Genomic DNA, 21,397 nt, shown 5'->3' with positions numbered 1-21,397 from the left:
AATGGTGTTTTTCCAGGCCTAGATAGCAATCACTGGCCTCCAGATTATTCAAATTATTGCTGATGTTAAAAAATGTCTAAAAAAGTAAGTTTGTCCATTTTTTTTTTAGTTTTGTTTTTAACTAAACATTTATATAATTCAGATGTTGTGCCAAAAAGTGACTGTCTGCCAGGAACTGATTGCGTGCTTCTTAAATGAATGCTTCTAAATAAAAAAATGTTTGCAGTTTATAGCAGGCAGTTTATAGTATTGTAGTATATTATAATCAAGTATGACATTTAGGATGATTATAGGCAAGGCTGTAGTCTTGCCTGTATGTGTTTACACTGGACATGACTAACAGATGGGATTTATATATAAAATAAAGAAAACATCTCTTTTGCACTGATCCTGCAAACTTTTACATTTAAATTAAAGCCGTATAAACCTCATGAGGGCAGTGGAAGATTAACAAAACGTCTAAAAGTGTGCCTTAAATTGTCCTGGCTGCAGTACACATGCGCAAAGTCCTTGAGTCAATATTTTAAAATTGTTGTACAAGAATGAAACCTGCCATGTGCATTACTTATAGACCGTCCATTTAGAAAGAAAATAATAATAATACTAAAAGAAAAAAACCTGGAAAGTCATATACAGCCATAATTCTTCTGCTATTTGGTTTCATCTGCCGCGATAATTACGTTTGTTGGCAGAAATGATCATTTCTTTAAAGAGGAGAACAACTGCACGTACCAAGAACGAAGCGGTTTATCTTCCACAGCAGGTAACTACGTTTTAAACTCTTTATAAGAAGCCTGTTTATATTCAGTCAATGGTTAAAGCTAGCTAACTTCTAGTTTGCCAGTGCTTCTTTGCTGCCTCCATGTTCTTTCTATCAGATTTTCATCATCTGGAATATCTCCTTGAGAAGATTGTACGTAAAAAACACAGCAGGAGTCATCGAGACAACATCGAGACAACGTGGCAAAAGAGCTTTGGCAAACCTGGCTGGTCTGGTTCGCAAACATGGCTCCCACAATTAGCAGCATACAACAACAACAACAACAGCAAGAGAACAGGTATGTTGGATTATTATGTGTACAGAGTTTTTTTTACTGCAGATCTTTTGGCTTGTCCCAGTATGCAAAACACAGGTTCATTAGTGACACATGCATTCCACTCAAGGGAAGTCCTGCTTTTGTGAATGCTGCTTCACTGTCATGCTTTTTTGTACAGTTAACAGAGCCGGGGCGTTGTTTGGATCTTCAAACCCGCAAATCTTTAGATTTTAACGTCACAATTGCATGTTTTCCAATTTATTTCAGAATAAAATTAATATTAAATGTTAGACACTGTGCTCTGGGCAATGAAGGTCACCAAACTGTCTCTCTATGCCCTGCCCATGGTCCACATTAATACAACAGAGAATGCAGGCCAGTTTCTCAAACAGTGTGCCTTAGAATTAGTCTTAATTATAGGATTTACAGCAATTATCATGTGTAAAGGTGTGCCCTTGTGAGAGAAACATGTGACAACCACTGAGCTAAACCAAGGTTGCCAACTTTTAGCCACCAGCTGGAGTTAGACAGGCATATCCTCTAGGTTACTAATTCTCATTTTAATTTTATTTCTTAACTTTATTCAATAGTAATTTGGGTGATGACGCATTTTAATAGTCAAGGAGAATAGATGCCGGTGCTGGTGAGAAGAAAAGGTGCATTGTTAAAGCCCTAATAAATATTAATACTCAGAGCAAGTCTGTTGCCTAGAGGCCATAAATAAAACTTAGTGTTGCACCGAGCAGTGTTTTTGATCCACAGATTGACTTCACTAAAGCTTTAGAAAATATGAGTTGAGTTCCTTCCTGAAAACTGGGTGTCATCTTGGAGACTTTTTTTCACCAAGCAGACTTTAATGTGAAGGTGTTTTTAAAAAAATCTTTCTGGTCTTATCTGTTTCCCTTTTAACCCTATTTTTAATTTGATTTGATTTTTAACTTCCCCCCTTAGTGTTAACACATGCATCACATTTATGATCATGACTTTTATTTACAGTTTGTTTTAGAGTACTCAGAAAAACATTTCTCTGCTGCTGTACTGAGCAAGTGTGAGATTTGATCATTTTCTAAAAATACGATAACAGAATAAACGCCTGTTGAGATCCGGGGCTGCTCATTCATAAAACATTCCGTGCTGTAGCCTCGGATGCCCAGTCCTCATGACTCCACTGTAACAGAGACGTCTTTATTCCCATTTCTCCTGTTCCTCCTGTGAAACATGTTTGTTAATCTGTGTGAGGGAATGGGACATTATGCTGGATATTTCGCATCTGTCCAGATGTATTTATATACCCTAAATGGCCACTGCTCATAACTACTTGTTTTTTTATTCTTCGTTTTTTAAAAGGATTGATTTTTGAGTTTGAGTGCTGTTTTTCCAGATCTATTAATAAGTTGCTCAGTGTTTTAGGACCAGAACACATTGGATACTCTCAACACTGATATTCTCTGGTGTTACAAACCCTCCAGGCCTTTGGGGTTACATGGGAATGCTTTGCTTGCAAGTTTTAAAACAAAATATAGTGAAGCAGGCTTTAGTTTCTCTGCACCACAAAGCTGGAACAAGTTACTGCGAGATCCAAGGTCTTCTCCAAATCTGATCTCCTCTAAATCAATATTTTTCTATTTACCACTGTTTTATTAGATGCGGGGCTATTTTTGCAATGAAACCACACCATTAATTTAATTCCTTTAGGATAATATATATTTAATATTTTATACAATTTCAATAATTAAGTTTGTTTTATAAATCTTTAATGCATTTTATTTCCTCATATAACCCTTTGAGTTGCCTTACTCTTCTCGCTCTGACCTTTAGTGGAAAGCATGTGGAGACCCATATTTGATTCTCTTTTTTCTTCTGCCAACCCGTCAAGGATCCATTATACTTATAACCTTTGCTGTTAAAATGCAGATTACCCTCACTTTCTTCTGGTCTGTTAGAGCTCGTAGCGAAATACCTCACCTAATCAGTTCTGAAACACTCTGCACGCTTCAGAGAGCAGTAGCGTTTTTCAATCATTTTATGGAGCGTATGCAGTATGTAGCTGCATATAATCCAGATGTTTTATGTGCTTGAGTTCTGGTTGAAGGAAACCTGAGCAGCTGTTTTAAGAGAGAACGTCTGCGCTTGTGTGCGTCAAAGAGAGAGATAGTAGAAAGGCGTGGAAAAAGACAGGAATGGTGCATTTTACCTGTTTTTGTAAGCATGACAGGAACATGTGTTGATGTACCTATACCAGCCTTTGTTGTGTTTGACAGGCGTCACTGCTCATACAGCCACATGTGGCTGTGCATTGATAGAAATGTCTGTCAGCCATCTGGCTATTCCCAGTTCCGCTGACAGTCTTGGATATTATTCCCTGATAAGATTACAGAGGCTTTTCATTTCCGGATAACTTCACAAAGTTATTATCCAGTAACTCATTCAGATATCTTGTGTGCACACGGTGTGAACAGTGGAGCCAAAAGTGTGATATCCCTAAGTGAATTTCTCCTTCAGTAAACCTTACACGCTCCTCAGCTGAAATAGTGTTAAATACTTAATAGCTCTTAAGTGTTTCACTCCCTTGGCTTCTCTCTGTGTGGATTCAATAATTAAAAGTTGTTCCTTCCTCATTACGCTGTAAAGAAACCCCAGTGTGTGGCCTCTGTCTATCTGCCCTAGTTGTTTTTTAATGACCCCTGTGGAAGGTAACCAATAACACCAAAGGAAAAAACCGATAAAGGGGAAACATATTATCGCTGAGTCATCTGCTCGGGTGAAACACGCGTTGCAACAGCCTTTCCCAAGGGGAAGTGTAATGATTTCTGTAGGCACACAGAATAAACCTGCCCAGCCCAAATATAAATAACAGCCATTAAAGCTTATCCCAGTGAGGGATGCTTTTATGAGAAACCTGAACAATATACAGCATATATACAGGTTATTAGATTTCTCTTGGGGAGAAATATGGTGACAGGCTAGACGCAATATATATACAGACACAGTCACAGGCATGCCTAGAGGAGAAAACTACAACTGTAACAACCTAATGTGTATTTGCTTGACTTTCAGTACTTTTTTTTTTTTTTTTTTTTTAGGTATGCATTTTTTTTTCCATTAGTATATTTGAAGTAAATACTTCAGTTTAAATTTCCCAATCCTTGTGACATGTCCATGGAGCCTTTGTAAAGGAATGCAGAGTTGCTTTTGAAGTGACATTTTAAGTGACACATCCTCTGATCTTTACTTCTGACCCTGCTTTTAATTGGTCTCACTCATCACGTCGCTTTAAAGTCACGATCCTCTCCTGCAGCTGTGTCAAAGCCAAGTGCGATGCTGTTTACCCCAAAATAAATGCTAATTACAGCACTTACACGTTAGACCGCTTCAATGTCACGGCCACAAGTCTGAGCCTCAAAGCAAAGGCACACAGGTCAGGTATGGCATTGTTTTGTAATGCCGCTTCAGGCTATAGCAGCAAAGGTTACACTACTTACAGACATCCTTCATTATTCGGGGGAAACTTGAATGAGTAACTTCCATTCTCATGAGGAAGCAAAATACATTTTTACAGTTTCTGGTGGCAATAAAAAATAACAAGCGGGGTTCTGCATAAAAATAACAACAGTTAGGTTGATTTCACTTTTGTCTGAACATCAAAAGACTGATAAAATTAAATTAGTCCAGAAATTAGTAGTTATCTGGCAATAATCTGAGCTCAGTTGACAGGATAATAGTCAGCCTGATTGTGTGGAGGAACAGAATTGGGAAATGAGGTTTCTATATCTTTGTAATGGTTTAATTTTGGTTAATAGAAGCCATTTTGTGGTCATTTGATTTTCCATATTATGTAAAGCCAAGTTGAATAAATCAGAGCTTTAGGAAAAAACTTATTCATCAGCTGGTCAGAGTTACGACTTGGATGTTGGTTTTATAGGCTGGAAAATGGCAAATATGTTCCTTCTGTGTGATGTGAATGCAGCATAAACAGGCGTACCAGTATTGTTCTTATGGGACTGAACATTTCTAGTAGCCTCCATGAGTCTAATCAGCAGTTTTACCAGTTATTTTTCTGTTTCAAGTCAGTCCAGACCCACCATTGAACTTCATACACAAACACCCGCCATCTGATGGAAATGAAATGGTAATAATTATATGGCAAATTAACAAAAATCCTGACAAGGCAGTTTAATGACACATCTGAGATACATCTGTATCGACGTTCACAGATTGAGGTGGGAGGTGCCGCCAGAGATGAAGTGGAAAGAAGATGATAGGACAAATTGGACAGAGGCAAAACGCAAACATAAATTCTCCCTCATTAAAAAACCCAATCACTAGCAGATTTTCTCTATTTTGCTCTAGATATACTGTAGATTATACCTGCAGTGACAGGGGTTTTGTGATATCCTGCATGATTTGTTCATTAAACTTTTAAGATTTTTCTAAAATTGACACAGTGACAAGAAAAAAGTGTGAAGATACAATACAGTTTTGTGCAGCATCTGTCACGCCACCTGTTGGAGGCATTTCTGCCATGAATGGTGCATCATTTTTCATCATGTGTTGTCTCCGTAGAAGTGTATTCACCGCCTGCCGTTCTGTCAGCACTGCTCCATTCTTTCTGTCATCAGTTGTTCCTGTGAGGTTGTTGGCACAACAGCATTTCAGAAGCATGTGTGTGTGTGTTAGTTTGTATGTGAGGGAGAAGAAGAGTTTGTTTGTGTGGTTTGGTCATAGGCCATCGGTTATCTGCGGTTCACGCCTTTTGCCAAAAATTCACAAAAGCCAGAGAGAGAAAGAGAGAGAGAGAATGTTTTTTCTAATAGTGACATGACAGAGCGCCGCCATTTTTAAATGCCTCCTTTAATTGCTGTCTTGCTGTTTTTGCAAAGGGAGGAGGTGAGCGATCTCTCAGGCATACTAATGCACACCAGAGGCCCGTACCTGTCAGCACTTGAGGAGTGCGGGACGTGCGTGTGATGCAGTTCGTGAGAGCGTGGGGATGAGCTGTTCACTGTGATCCTGCACCGTGACAGTGGGGTAATTCCTAACAATAGGCTCACTCATTAGTTCAACCCACCCACCTGCTTTTCAATAAGACCCTCATTTTCCTCCTTTGTCCTTCTAAATTACAGAGAACTGTCTGGTGTTCGTGTGTCGTGAGTGTGAGCGAGAGGCAGCGTAGTTATTAGGTAAGTGGGGGTATTGTGTGCATCATAAACTATAGGATAAGTTAATGTAACTTAGTCTGTGGTGACGGGATCGTAGCAGACATGGTGTCATTCTAGGATGGCCGGTACATGCTGTAACACAGCCCATATTTGAATTCTCCTCTAACTTGGTTTTATTTTGTAATGAATCGAGTAAAACTAAGATTTACTTTAAATAAAATCAGAGGAGCACCAAAATATTAGTGGGATCTGACTTTCTTAATCTCTACATACTTTAATCTTAGCTCATCTTTTATGTTACAGAAAAAGGCTGAATTTGTTTTTTGTTTTTTTTAAGTTGACATATATTATTATAACCAAAAACACAAGCAACACATCTACAATGTAGAATCATTATTCAAATCACCACATAGGCTTTAACAGTTTAGCCTCATTATTTAAACCAGCTTACTGTGAGGTAAATTCTAAACTGAAAGCATATTAATTTTTACATAATAATCCCTAATTGTACAGGTAAACTGTGTCATATGGGACGAATGCTAAAGATGGAAAAGATTGTTATATTAATAGCTTACAAACATTAAAGTCATCAGGACAGTGTGTAGTACAACTACAGGGTCAAAACTAGGGCTGTAGTCTCCAAGTTTGCTGGTTTGGTTTGACTAGTTGATATGCTCTCTGACCAAATTGTCATCGGTCGGACCAGCGCTGATGTCACTTTGATGAGTACAGAAGTGCCACATCAAAAGCCCTCCAGTATTATTTCCAGTATTTATGCAGCAGAGGGAATAGACTACCTGTGAATGTCCACATGTTTTTATGACTTCACACTCGCCCAGCCTAGTTGGGACTGTTAGGTCTAACTTATTTTAACATTTACATTTAGTAAGAATCCGCTCCAAGCTTACTGATTCCACGTTGAAGAAGAAGTTGGCTGCGTTTTGTTAAAACGGATGTCTAAAAAGTCAACTTTAAACTTTGCAACCAGTTTCTTTACCACAGCTCAACAACCAACCATCTAAAAGCAGTAAGCCTAGGAGCGCACTGTGTTTTGTTACTCTACAGATGATGTTCGGTTTGAGTCTATTTCTGCGACCAATCTATTGTTTGAAGAGTAAGTACAACTTCAGTTGAAATACTGCAAACTGCCATATCCAATAATTGTGAACTGCATTCTTACTTTACTGTTTTACCTCATTTTGTCTTTCAGAGTTCAGCACATGTGTAAACCTGCTTCACACTAGTAGAACCATGTGGCCACTCATGCACTACTTGATTAGCAAAGTCACTGTATTCTGAGATCTTCTTTGAAATAGTCTCTGTAGGTTGTTGGTTGTCATTATAAAGAGGAATAATTGGCTAAAACTACAAAACTAGGACCCAGCTGGAAGTAAAGTTGAAGCATCTTTTAAGTTGCTTCCTCTCATACACAGTTGTGTCTCTATAGGAGTACCGCTTCTGTTCACTGGACCATGAGCTGTTCATTGTCAGCCTCTCACTCTGCTTCCCTTTGAAAATGTTCTTCTTGACATCAGAGGTGGCAGCAGTTAACAGACAGCGTGCTGGCCCTTCCAGATGAACACTCGGTCATTAAAATAGGTGAAAATAAGGTCAGCACACACCTCCATCCGCCCGTGCACAAAGAGGAGCAGACAATTATAGCTTTCAGGGGTCATTTGCTCTTAGTCACGGGCACGTCATCTTTGTGATCAGCCGAGAAGACTGGAGTTAGTGATGCTCTTTACGCTAGCTTTTTAAGCCACAGCAGATTAAACAAGTTAGACACCCGTGGCTGAAATGGATCATCATGTGTTTCCTTTGACCTGCCATGCCGAAAAAGAAACTCATCTTCAATGTGACACTGCTCAGAGGAGACAGGAGAGAAGAATGACTCTCAGAACTGTAGCGGTTTATGTATTCATCATCAGCATGCATTAATCATCCTGTTTGTGTCTCACATATTATACTGTACAAACCATTTAACATAACCTAGACATTAATGCCTGTGCTGTAGTCACATACATAACTCAACAGGACTGCACCTAATGTGGTTGTTTTTTGAGAGTTACACCATGCTTTATGTGTTGTTTTTAGCCATGCAGTGCATTATGTCAGGACAGAACAGCAGACTAAATATCAGCAGGAGCAAGGTAAACAGACTCTTACATCTTCTCAATGATTAATGTTTAATTAAATGCTATATTCTTCATTTCGGGCGGAGACAGAGCAAGCAGAGTAATCACTACCTTTCATTTTGATTTTCAACAACCTTATGGTGTCACTTAAGGATAGGCAGCCAAAAGCTGAACAGATAGCTTGCATGTTGTTTGTATTGCAAAGCAAGTGGAATGAGGTCATGCTGTGTTTAAGCAAATGGCATTTTATCTAACCTGCCTCCCAGTCCCACATGAAACACAAACAAATGCTGAATAGATGACTCACTCGGTGCAGCACGTAGGAGAGTTCCCACAGGCACAAGTCATGATTTGACACTGAGCTCCTACTGCTCATCCCCTGGAGACCACGAGTAGTCTTGGGATCACCAAAAAACAAAAAAACAAAACCTATCTTGGATTCATGAATGTTTGCAGAAAACTTTGTGCCAATCTAACAGATGTTGAGATGTTTGAATATATTTGTGCTGTCAAACTTTTGACCCTACATTTTTATAGAACATTTTTGTGACAATCAAATTTTTTGGGGGGCAGACTTTGCAGTCTGAGCCACAAATCTTAACCTTATGGTGGTGCTAGAGGAACATTTCAGAGCATTCTATCCAATATTGGAATGACCTCAAGTAGTCTGACTGAAAATGAAGTTTTTGAAGTTTATCTGCTTGATCTTTGCACATTGTCAGTTATGTGCCACCCTTTGCTAAGCTGTATTGATATTATCTCAGTTTTATAGTCACTAAGGAATCCACTTTTTAGTTCCTCCCAATGATAACCAGCTGTGCTCTGCAGTAGTTCCTCAGAAAATTCCACCATACACCCAAAGTGAGGCAAAGGTCAAACATTTCCTTGATATGTAGTTGTACTTGTTTGATGTCTATTAAAACTTTTTTTGTGACGTTTCCACCGAGGATAAATCATTTTAGTTGTTGGCGTACAATTTATTGTTGCAATGAAAATAAATTGCTCGATATTAATGAAACTTACTGGCCTGGAAACTCGCCGTATAAAACCTGACATTACAACTCATTCCGATTTTATAATCCTGGTCACACTGTGGTCATAGTTTCACATTTGAGACCTTGCTAGGTAAAAGCTCCAAGTCTGTCAGGTGCAATACGCTGGACACAGAGTATTTTATTTAGAGTTCAGTTGCAGTTCAGTGTTAATAATCTCCAAGGCAGTATGTTTGGGTTGCGCTGGCCGTGGTTCTCAGACTGTGGTTGGTCGTGTGAGATAATACTCATTTAACCTAATATTGATGCTCCGCATTTTCAGTCTTTTGATGTCTTTGATGTGCTTTCTCCTCCAGAGGAGACGAGAGAATGGGAAAACTGCTCTGAACTCACTTGTGCGCGCACACACACACACACACACACACACACACACACACACACACACAAACACGGGTATATCCATAACTCTGGCAGTTAGGGCATGAGTTAAAAGGATTTGGTCTCATTAAAACATTTTGGAGGATATAGAGGAAGAGGGATCAGACTTTATTTGATAGCCTGGGGCTGGGGAGAAGAGTACTTCAATCACAGAACAATTGCTCTAAAATCATTGCTTCTTTCTGTGTTTACTTTCCCCTTCCCTCAGCTGAACTACTGAGGCGCGATGTGTGTTTTTTGTTGTACACACTGCTGTTTATTATTGATGTTGGTGTGTTGCGCTCTAAGGCCGTAATCAAATGATATTTCTCTGAAATTATGAGCACACTTTAGAGCTTAATGGCATTGAAACCGGTAATTATACATTAGTCAGCTTGCAGCAGTTGTTTAGTTTCACCCTACAGTGGTCGATGACAACAAAGGATGAGCACATGATCTGCTTTTTAGATTCAGATTTTAAATTTTTTTTTGTTTTGAAAAGATCTGTCATTGCTGACCATCTCATCTCACCGTCTCATGTTTCCCTATTTGCAGGATTAGCTGGATTGCCGTTGTGGCAGTTGTTGATGTGATTCTGTTGCCTCTCCAGTAAGTCTCTTATCCCGCAGATGGAGTCCAAGTCCTCTGTCCTGGACTGCACCTGGCGATGGTAGTCCTTGTTTGGCTCTCTGGCAGATCAAGAGAGGACACCATAAAGTCTGTTTGTGATGAGATAGCTGACTACCTTCCCCAGCTGCAGTCCATGACGGTGGAGTTATGATCCATCCACAGGAGGATGCACTAGAGAGGCAGCAGAAGGATATGAAGGACTTCCACCTTAGTGATCTGGTAACTTATTCTGTGAACACAAGAAACCATAGTGGAGAAAAAATACATCCTGAACAAAGCTTCAGCATTGGTGGAAATAAGAGCCACTACTTTTATTTGGTAGAAAATCTAATTAAAAAAAGGGATGCACAGATTTGTGAGGAGGGCTTTCAGCGTTGAGTTGAAGTGCAAGGCAGTAGTATGCACAACTAACTGTGTGATCACATGAGTTCAGGTACATTTGTGGAAAAAAACCCCAAAACTATCCTGTGTGAAACAGTTGGGTGGTACAAAAATGTCCCTTTAAAAAAATAGCAGAACTAAACAAAAGTGTTATGATGAGCTAGAGTTTTAAACAACAATGAACAAAATCCTCAGAGAGTGTTTTGATGAACACTAACAGTAAATTTAAACTTGTGCACCAACACCTCACACTCAGTGTTTCGGTTCACTGAATGTCTTAGTTCAGTGGATTACTGGTCTTGGGTGAGTACAAGTGTTAAAAAAAAAAGACTCAAGCACACAATGTCCTATTTCTTGTGAATGTACAAGGCCAATTCCATACACACCTGCAGCATTTTGATTGAAAACTTTGTCCTCAGTCAAAACAACATGTTACAGGAGTGCAAGTCAAAATCTGCCCTGCAACAGGACAAGAGGAGAATGGCTAAAAAAACCAAGGAGGAAGTAAAATTTACAATGCCTGGCTTTGTTTCCCAACAAGTGTGATGCCAAACTAACAGTCAACCTGAGCTTTGGCTTTAGAAGCAGATGAACAGCTTACAGGATATGAGCAATGCTCAAATGACCCGAGAACTGTGAGAATCCCGTTCGAGGTCTGTGTGGACAAACAGAGGCTCTGTGGGAAATTAGCCAGTGGCTGATACAAGCATCACTAAAACCTGCAAACACAGAGATAGCCATTTTTAATCTAATTTAAATAATCTGAAACAAAAAAAGAGTTAGTTCAAGATTGCCAGATTCTGCATGGTCATGACAAATTAGCTTTTTTAGGCTGTTTAAATGGTGTTTTTTTTTTTTTTTTTATAAATGCTGTTTTAAAACCTTGGGAGAGATCCTCTTCATGGTTAAAAGAAATAAACAGGGACTGCTGTTAGGGTTTTTGTGGCACTCACTAGTCCAACTTTTTTCCTTAACACCTTTTGCTAACAATGTGTCAACTGAAATATGAGCTGTATCAATTACTTTGCTGGAGAGGACAGTTATATTGGCACCTTTAAAAGAGTTTTTTTTTTTTCCCAGGAAAATGTCTGAACACACGACAAATGATGCTGTATTTCTGGAAATGGCGTGCCAAGGACTGACGGTTTGTGTGAAATATCTAATTGTGATTTTTCCGATTGATATTGCAACTGCGATTCGATATAATTATTTTTAAAATGAAGCTTCAGTTCAGTGTTCTCTGTGTAATAGATTTTAAACGTGATGGAGCATTACCAGCTCAGATAGCATCAGAACTGTGACTGCCAGTTTAGAAGGATGGCATTCGTTTGTAAACCCATTAACAGTTTAGAACCTCAATCAGATGTACTGCATAACATACATCCTAAAGCGTTGCCTTTGAGATTTACTAATTGAATTGTTTTTTGTGTTAAGCCTTTTGCTTACTGCCTATTTTTCATTAATTACCGGCATTGTGCTTTGAGCCTGGGCTCCTCCTTCCCACGTGTTCTCTCCAACATTGATCCCAAATGGCTCTTAATGGCCAGGCCTCTCTCTCGCATGGCAACTCTGTCACCACTGGAATGGCTAAATGAAAGGTACATTGCTAAGTTGCAATAGAAATGTGGTATAAGTGCAGTGCATTTACTATTCATCAGTCTAAAGGAAAGCTCCACATGGGAGCATCTCCTCAGAGACCTTCACAACCACGACCAATTTTTTTTTCTAAGAGTGAAAAGACCAGAGAGAGAACAAACCAAAATCTATTTACATGGTTTGCTGCATTATCAATAGTAATTTCTCTTGGCTAGGATGTGAATGCACTGCTGCCTCCATTTAATAATGGATAGTGAGAGACCACAACTCCCAGCCCAACACAACTCTCCCCAATACACCCACACATGAATCTGCAGCCTCATGGACGTACAGCACAGCGCTAACCCCTGAGCCCTCCATGAATTTTAATTCTACTAGGGTAAAGCAGTGAAGTGCAAATTCAGACACAATGCCACAATTACCAGGCAAGCGGCAGCAGTTTCAGGGACCCAATTAGCTGCACACAGAAACGGCAAAAAAGTATCCCGTTAGGCTTTCTCTTTGCTAACAAGTGGCATGTGACAAAGGTGAAAGAGGCTTGCAACAGACTCTCTTTGGATAATTAATCTGACAGTTTAAAATGAGGAGAACTGTTTTCCCCACTGGTATCTGTTTCTTACATTCATCTCATAAAAGTACAAGTCAGGACTTTTAATGAACTTTATTGGAAATGAGCTAAGACTCTAAATACATGTTTACAACAGGAGACACTAAAGTTCCCACGTGATAGAAACCCTCCCAGTGTGACTCATGTATGCGCCTAACATAGTGACGTTTAATGAGGGAAAACCATTTAACACTCACTGGATCCCCTTAAACTACCAAAGGAGAAACTTTGATGTGCAAAGTTGTAGCCTATTAAAGTTTCCTTACCTAAGGATCCTCATTTAATTACAAATGGACACCCACTTGGTCACGGATGACTTCATTGTGGCTGGATGGTGTACTTTTTAAAGGGCAAGTTCACCTCCACAAAAACGATGGCAAGAATTCCCTCTGCTCAAGTGGTGCAAGAAAAATTATTTTGTTATTTGGATGATTTGACCATGTAGATTGAAAAAATAATGTCAGGGCCCTGCTATTTGTCATCTTCAGTCGTCTTAGTTATAATTTGAGTCAAATGTTGTTGTTCAGTTGAGACAACTGGGTTATGCACCAGCGTCATGCAGTGCATGGTAATCCTGCAATTGCATGCTAGAAAGCGACGTCGTCTGGAGCACAAAAGAGCATCTGCATTTCATTATACCAAAGGAAGGTATGGAAATCCAATAGCATTTGTGCCTCTAAGGGTGTCAGTGCGCGCGAGTGTGTGCGTGCACGTGCACACCTGGCACACATTACATGTGTCTGCTTTTTGTGCTTGTTACGAATAACAGCGAGTAGAAAGTTGTTTTCCAGTGCAGAATGGCATGTTCTGTGTGTGTGCCCTGCATTCCTGTGCCCCTATTAAAGGCAGCTTTTTTTTTTTTTCCTTTCCAAAAACAGTAGTGTGTGAGCAGAGTGTGCAGCACAGTAGTACACTGAAAACCAGATTTATTCATGAAGAACATAATAATCAGACAGTGGAAGGGGGGAGGTGGGAGCTATTCCTGAGTGGCGATGGGCTGCTGCACGTCCTTGGTGCCTCCAGTTGCTCAGCGGAGGATACACTCACTCTGAACAGGGTGACTGACAGCTTCTGTCTCTGTCTGCATTTCATTTACACTCTGGGCTGTCTCACACTGATAACTCTCTGTGATATAGCTGCCGCCGTGGCGACACAGGAGAGGGAAGAAGTGCTTAATTGTGATTCATCTGGTGGTCACTCATCAGTCGAGGCTCCATGCTGGAGCTATAGGAGAACAGGTCGACTGGGTGCTGATGATAGATCATGGGTAATGAGAGTGTGAGAAGTTCATGTGTCATACAAGTCATCAGGGCCCTTTCTGCGCCCTCCCCCCTGGAGTTAGTGAATCACCTCGTTTGATGTTGCAGGAAGGAGAAAAAGCAGCAGGAGAGAGACACTCCTGTTCAGTTTGTGACTGAGAGAGGTGCCTTTAGATCTATCAGCTGGTGGACATGTCTGAGAGTGGAGTCAGGATGTCAGATAGAGCTCGGGAACAACTCCAAGGTGACTCAGTGCTTCTGGAAATGTCCTCTGTAGTAGTTTTTTGCTCTCGTTAGTGTTTACCACAAATTAGGTTTGCCGAAGACGCTTCATTTCCATGTGCTGTCCCCAACGCCCGATGACATGCCTCTGTTATCCACACGTACACAATGAAACGGACAAGGTGCTGCTGTAGATGGGGGAGGGTGAAGATAAATCGTGTCAGGAGCACACAAGGATGAGAATCCTGTGTCATCGATCAACTCTACTCTGTCGTAGCTGTGCATTTAATGAGGAAATCTGGCCAGACAGCAGCCCATCATTGTGGATGGCTGTCAGTCAATCTTAAATTCAAGCAGGTAGAAGACACTCGCGTAGTTTTAGTAGGCCACAAAAATAGCCTCACTTCCATTGAACATACAGTGTCATAATCAACAAGACCTGTCACTTCATAAGGAGACAGTCAATGGAATTTGAACTGCATGTTATTGCCAAGTGCCTCATGCAACAATGTGCTGATGGATGACTGACTGTAACTGAGCATCAGAGGATTTGGTTGTTGGCTTTCTTAGTTTTTTATTTCACTAATTGCAGATTTAAATTGTTTTGCACAACATATAAGTTAGATCTGGGGTCAATAGAGGAAGTGACTTGGCTGACTGACTTGTAGCTCTGAGTATTGAGGTCTGTAGCCACATGAGCTAACCTGCATCATTAGGAGGTGAAATCAGTCTATTTATGATTTACTGTCAGGCTTTGTTTTTTTTTTTTTTTTTTAGGTTAGTGTTTCCGAGTGTTGGTGTAAAACCTGCATGATTTTTTGACTGCTTGCATTTTTTTGTTTGTTTTAAAGTTAATCAGAGGACAACAGTTAACTTGGTGAATCACAGTTGGGAGAAATAATAGCCCAGAATATTAAAGTAGCACTCTAACAAGCAGTAATAAAGCAGAATTGTCCTTTTAATTGTCCTATGATTAAGGGAGGTGATGGTTCCTACACTTAGGGCACAAGTATTTATAAACTGATGAAAGATGTATACTTTTGTCTGATAAGGATTAAATGATTTTAGTAAACGGCATGGTGTCGTACCGGGCTCCACATAGCAACCACAATGGTGTCATGCAACTATTTCTGGGATTGTGCAAGTTACAATTTCAGGTGGTGGCATTCATGCAAGTGTGTGTTGATGATTCCAGCTGGCACAGGTAGCCACTGCTCTAGTCATTTAGGTGGAAGTAATGCTACTCTTCTTCTGACATGGGAACCAACCCATTCAGCTGCTCCTGTGTTAAAATAATGCAGTCTGTAGTTGATTATTTTAAAAAGTGAGGACACTAGAGGCTTCTGTGTGCACAGCTGATTAGCTTGCGTCTACCTTAGCCTGCATGTGAGGTGTTTTGGGAACGTCAGTAAGCTGTAGTGTCTGTTGGTAAGCAGATGTTCTGAAGCTGAGGGGTTTGAGCCTGTCCATAGAGTAGGAATGACATCAGACAACCTGATGCAAAAGAGTCATCACCAAATTAATATATTTTACGATTTTGCTAACATTAAATGCGGAGTCCCTATCATTCTTTACATTAATGCAAAACTAGGTTGAGCAAAGACAAATATTCAGCTTGCAAGGTTAATTAAGAGTCTGGCACTCTGTTGTAGTATGAAGTATACATCAGTGAATTAGAAGTAAACTGTAAATTTTCTGGAGACTATATCAGCATTTAATTTGGTGGACTGTTAAGTACTTAAGCAGCCAGATGATAAATGTTGCTTGAAATGAGTGCAAAGGCGAAGTGGGCAATTTTTGCACCAAAAGAGTAACACAGAATACCACCAATCTTGTCCCTTATTAAATTTAGATGTTTTTCAGTGTAGCAATGAAAGCTGTACTGTAAAAGCTCATATTATGTTCTATGCATTTAAAAGACAAGTTTTGTTCCTGTGATGACCTATTTATATTTATAGACTGCATCTCTGCCACTCCAAACTGGGATAAATCATTTTAATGAGAATGCCAGGTGGTGAGTATTGCTTGGCTTTGTTACACTCTTTTAAAGCTGAGCAAAAAACTATTAACATTACCACTAACAGGGGGGAAAAAAAAAAGAAATGCCTGAAGACCAATGGACAAAAGGACGTGATGTAATTGAAGCTCTATGGCCTCAGAAGAGTCCGTATACCTCTGAGCTTTTATTTAATCAGAGGAAGAATAAAGAGTAATGACATGTAATGTGGAGCTGTTTTGACATTCTTGTGCATTTCAGGTAATAGGATCCTGCACACCGGGTCTGTTGTGGGAGTGGAAAATGAGGTTTTGGGGGGATTCATTCTAACAAGAGTTGCTCTGTGTTTTTACCTTCATACATGACAGAAGTGACATACGAAAAAGGAACGGTAATTGCATTTTTCGCCTCCCCCTTTCTCTCCCCCAGTTCATATTACAGGAGAAATATGAGAGGGCTGCTTGTGTGAAGGGTCGTCTGTGGCAGGTTTGACAGCCAATTTAGTCCTGCAGAAACAGACCTGTCCCTCCAGGACAGGGCCTGGAACTGTCATACATGCACTGGCATAGAAAAGACCATCACCCATCCTTTTCTGTCCGCTATAGTTTTGGCTTGATTAGAGACAAATTGGATTCCTCACAAGAAACCTGCTATATGCATGGATGCATGTATTTTTTCTGACTCCAAACTGCACAAATTGTCTTGTTTTTATTGGAAAAAAGTTTCCATAACAGATTTATGAAGAAAAAAAAATCTCTGTACTGAAAAATGGTTTCACATTTTGTAAAGTTTATGGGTGGAACTTGTAGAATTTTTCCACTTTTATGATACTGCTGAAGGGCAGTGCAGTATGGAGAAGGTCTTACACTTTTTCCAGTTTAAGTGAAGTGAAATGCATTTCTTGAATACCACTTTTTATATGTGCTATTCATTCATAGATTTTCCACTGGCCCCTGGTGAATCTTAAGAAACATTTCTACCTTTTACAAAATAGGTGAAGTGATTTTTTCTGCCTGAAAGTTAAATGAAAACATAGATTCCAGTCTGAGCTGACTGTGTGGGCTCGGTAGGGCTCAGCCTCACCAAAGATGTTATTCATCAGCTTGTAGTTATTGATTCAAGCCATCAGTCGACTAGTTGTTGCACATTTAAGAAAGAAATTTAATATCTAAATATATTTTTTTTGGGGGGGGGCATTAGAATGATTAGTTTTCCAGGGTTTAGACAGAATATTGTAAGTTGTTAACAGAGTGCCACATTACAAAGAAACACAAATCTGCACCTAATAAGAGCCTTTGAAATACAAATATTATAGTGCATGTAAGAAATGAGCTGCAGCAACATTAGCAGAAGAGTTAAAGATTCTGAATGTGTTGGGAAAAAGCAGCAGGGAGTCTGAACACTCTGTTAATAAGTCTAATCATATAAGGTGCTATGGGTCGACAAAGCACATCTGGCAAACACCTCCTCCTTAGTAGGTTAGCACAGAAACTGTAGACCCTACCTCAATGCTGCCATCACTTCGTTGCTGGACCATGCTGGCTTTCGATCAGAAGACACTTGGTCGCTGCATCGTTGGAGCTTTGGAGCATCACAAAATCCAAAACATTTTTACCAGTCCTGTCTGTGTGCTAGTCGTTCAGGGTGCACACGAGAGGGCTGACGAGGCTCGGGGCCTAATTACTTTTCTTATGGAAACCCTAAGTTTGCATGCCACTTTATTGGGGTTGTCACTGATCCTCTAAAATACCAACATTTCTGATTTCTTGTCAGACGTATGTGATTGCTATCCAATCACAGCAGACACTAGCTATGTGAAGGATAATGTCAGTGTGTGACCCATTGAGTGTTTTCACCGACTAACCATTTAACACTTGGTAAACTGACACTCCCTTCATGCACTAACATTTGGTTGACTATAAGCAAGCAGCCTCGGAGCTAGAGATAAAAGCTGATTAACTTAGCATAAGGACTTCGAACAGACCAATAGGATACACAATCCTGTCATTGTTGTTATGCTGTGTAGGTTTTCCCCTGCAGCTTTGCACTTCTGATGGGGTTGCATTAATGTGTGAGGGGATGTGATGGAGGTACTTTGCCTCCTCTGGGTCCAACGATGTTTAAAAAGTCACCGGTTTAGAGATAAAAACCATTTCATTTGCTGACTCCTGGCAATGCAATGACACATAGTCACAAGTTTATCACGCTGCACTGAGTGTGCCCACTTGAGCTGCTGTAAATCAACCAGGAGGTTAGAAAAATAACATGACAGCATCAGATAGCGTGTGGTCCTTGGTTAACCTTCACTCGGATGGAGAGTGTTTTCATCTTCTCCGCGTATACATTAATGTACACTGTGGGCCATCATTAGGAAGCTTTGTTGTTTCCAAGCTATTTCGCCGCCATGCTCATTATAGTTCCACATAACTGAGACATCGCTGCAGTCTCATCTCCAGGTGTGCGCTGTACATTGTGTAATAAATTCATTAACTGCAACACACACTCACTGCTGCAGGTCAAAGGTCAATGAAACTGCTTGCTGCTTGATTCTCAAAGGCAGCACTTGCTCATTTACCCTTTTTAAAGCCTGCACATGTGCCTGCAGCTGCATACTTATGTGCAAATCAACCCACTCTGCTGACACACAAACATGCAAAGACACTGATACAAGTACAGATATGCACACACACACACACACACACACGTGCATAAAGCATGCATGGGATCGGCTTATCTTTTAAGATGCCATTGTTTTGTCAAAATGGCACACAAATCCACACGCCGCATGAACAATAGCAGCATCAAAACCATTTATGATCTTTACAAACACTTAGCACAATAGGCAGGCTGCTTTTGAATCCACACCAGTACGAGTCTAAGGTCAGGCGTCAATACACTGAAAACCAGATTTGTCTCTGTAGCACCGACTTCACTCTGTCTTAAATGGCACAACTGGTCTCAGTGGTTTACTGTAATACTCTTGTCTTTTTAAAGTTGGTAACAATACACCTCACTGTTGAATAAAACATAAAGGGTTTTCTTATTAATCCTGCAGGCAGATGGCTTTAAGAAGAGCCACCAGAAACTGGGCTTTGTTTGTGCCGCATTTCTCACCTAACCTCTGCACTGCTCCCCATGTTTGGAGAGGCTGAAAGGAAAGTCAAACCTGTTGGGCTGGGACAGATGGTGACTGCAGCCGAAAGCTCTCTACCTCAAGCAGGAATGTGCCATAACTGCAACTGAATAGCTGGAATACAAAGGCCTGCAGCTGATATCTATCAATATCCAACAGATGTGCCATTTGAAGTGTCTGTTGTCATGTTACAGAAAACTCTTCTTGCTTCTCTTTTCATGTTTGCCTGTCGAAGTGAAAGAAGCCTGGAGCTGGTGTGTAGTGACTTCAGGTGCTCAGTAGTGTTCCTATAGGAATGCTGGCTATTTTTACCCTAAGTTTAAGTTAAAAGGCAGGCATGCGGTACAAACAGAGATTATCGTTTTTATTCCACGAGGTGAGCAAAGCAACAAGTCAGGTGTTTCTTTTAAATTATGCCAACATCAAACTCCCATTTTCAATCGAACACAGGATAAAATCACACTTGTTTCCCAGTCAGTTCCACATCATGATAACTGTACAGCACTATGCAGAGCGTTCATGGTAGTGTTCACTGAAGGGATTAATTGGATCGTTTTTCTAACTTTTCTGATTTAGCATGAGTTGATAAGAAATGACTTGCACCTGCTGAGTGGAATTAAACTTTTTTTAATTATATCTTAACGGTGCAGTCTAACTAACTGTCATAATGAAACCAATATTCATTGAGTTAGAATAACTTGTACTCTTTTAGACACGGGTGCAAATCTTTATTATTACTTCTATCTCACTCTCTCTCACATACACACCTACATAAAACTCTATCTCCGCACAAGATGAAAAGCCTCCCTTTGAGAATCAAAGCACAGCTCAAGCAGAGTTTTAAGGGTACATTTATATAAGCTGTTTACTTTTCTATGTTAATAATACTCTGAGGCTGTAATGATTCAAAGGATTCAACTATGTAAGCAGCATGATTACTGAAAACATGTACAATAAAAAGAGCAGTGTATGTGCCGTGCATTTCTGTATTTTAATTTGTTGTCATCCATGTCCGGCTGGATTCATACGTTATTAGACTTTGAAGGAATTTAAAAGGTGGGCATCTGAAACCAGTGTCTGAGCAAATGTGAAATCTGGGCTTTGTTCTAAATCGCATACTTTGTGACTTCTTGCTTCAAGTACAGCTGCCCTCAGAAAGTGTGTACTGTTTGATGCAGTGTGCATATAATTGGCACATATTACTTCATCGTAAAACTTAAACTCTCGCAGTCTGTAGTGGGAAATGAGCTGTCATCTCACTGTGCACTCAAGCTTGTTCATACTCACGTGAGACACCATCCAGAGGATTGTGGGTCAGAATGGCCCAGAGAGCCTGCTGGCTTATGAACTGCAAAATCTGACCAACTGCAGTTGGACATCTGGGGAATTTTTTGACATACTACATTTGATATATCATGTATTGGGACATAATAAATCTTTTTCTCACTTACTACAGTTGAAACCATGAGTTTACATACACTGTATAAATTTGCTAAAATCCAGAATAATGAGAGATTTTTTTTTTAAAGGTAATTTTCATTATTTTCTTCAGAGTCAGAAGTTTATATCCATTTCCTTCGTATCTGGTAGCATTGCCTTTAAACTGTATGACTTGGGTCAAACGTTTTGGGTTTCCTTCCACAAGCTTCTCACAATAGTTTGATGAATTCTGGTCCATTCCTCCTGACAGAACTGGTGGAACTGAGTGAGGTTTGTTGGCCGCCTTGCTCCACACGCCTTTTCAGCTTTAGCCACAAATTTTCTCCAGGATTGAGATCAGGGCTTTGTGATGGCCACTCCAAAACATTGACTTTATTGTCCTGAAGCCTCTTT

The sequence above is a fragment of the Stegastes partitus genome, unplaced genomic scaffold (genome assembly GCF_000690725.1).
Source record: "Stegastes partitus isolate 25-593 unplaced genomic scaffold, Stegastes_partitus-1.0.2 Scaffold1052, whole genome shotgun sequence".
Lineage (NCBI taxonomy): Eukaryota > Metazoa > Chordata > Actinopteri > Pomacentridae > Stegastes > Stegastes partitus.
The sequence above is the reverse complement of the archived record's forward strand: the minus strand, read 5'-3'. Positions refer to the sequence as shown.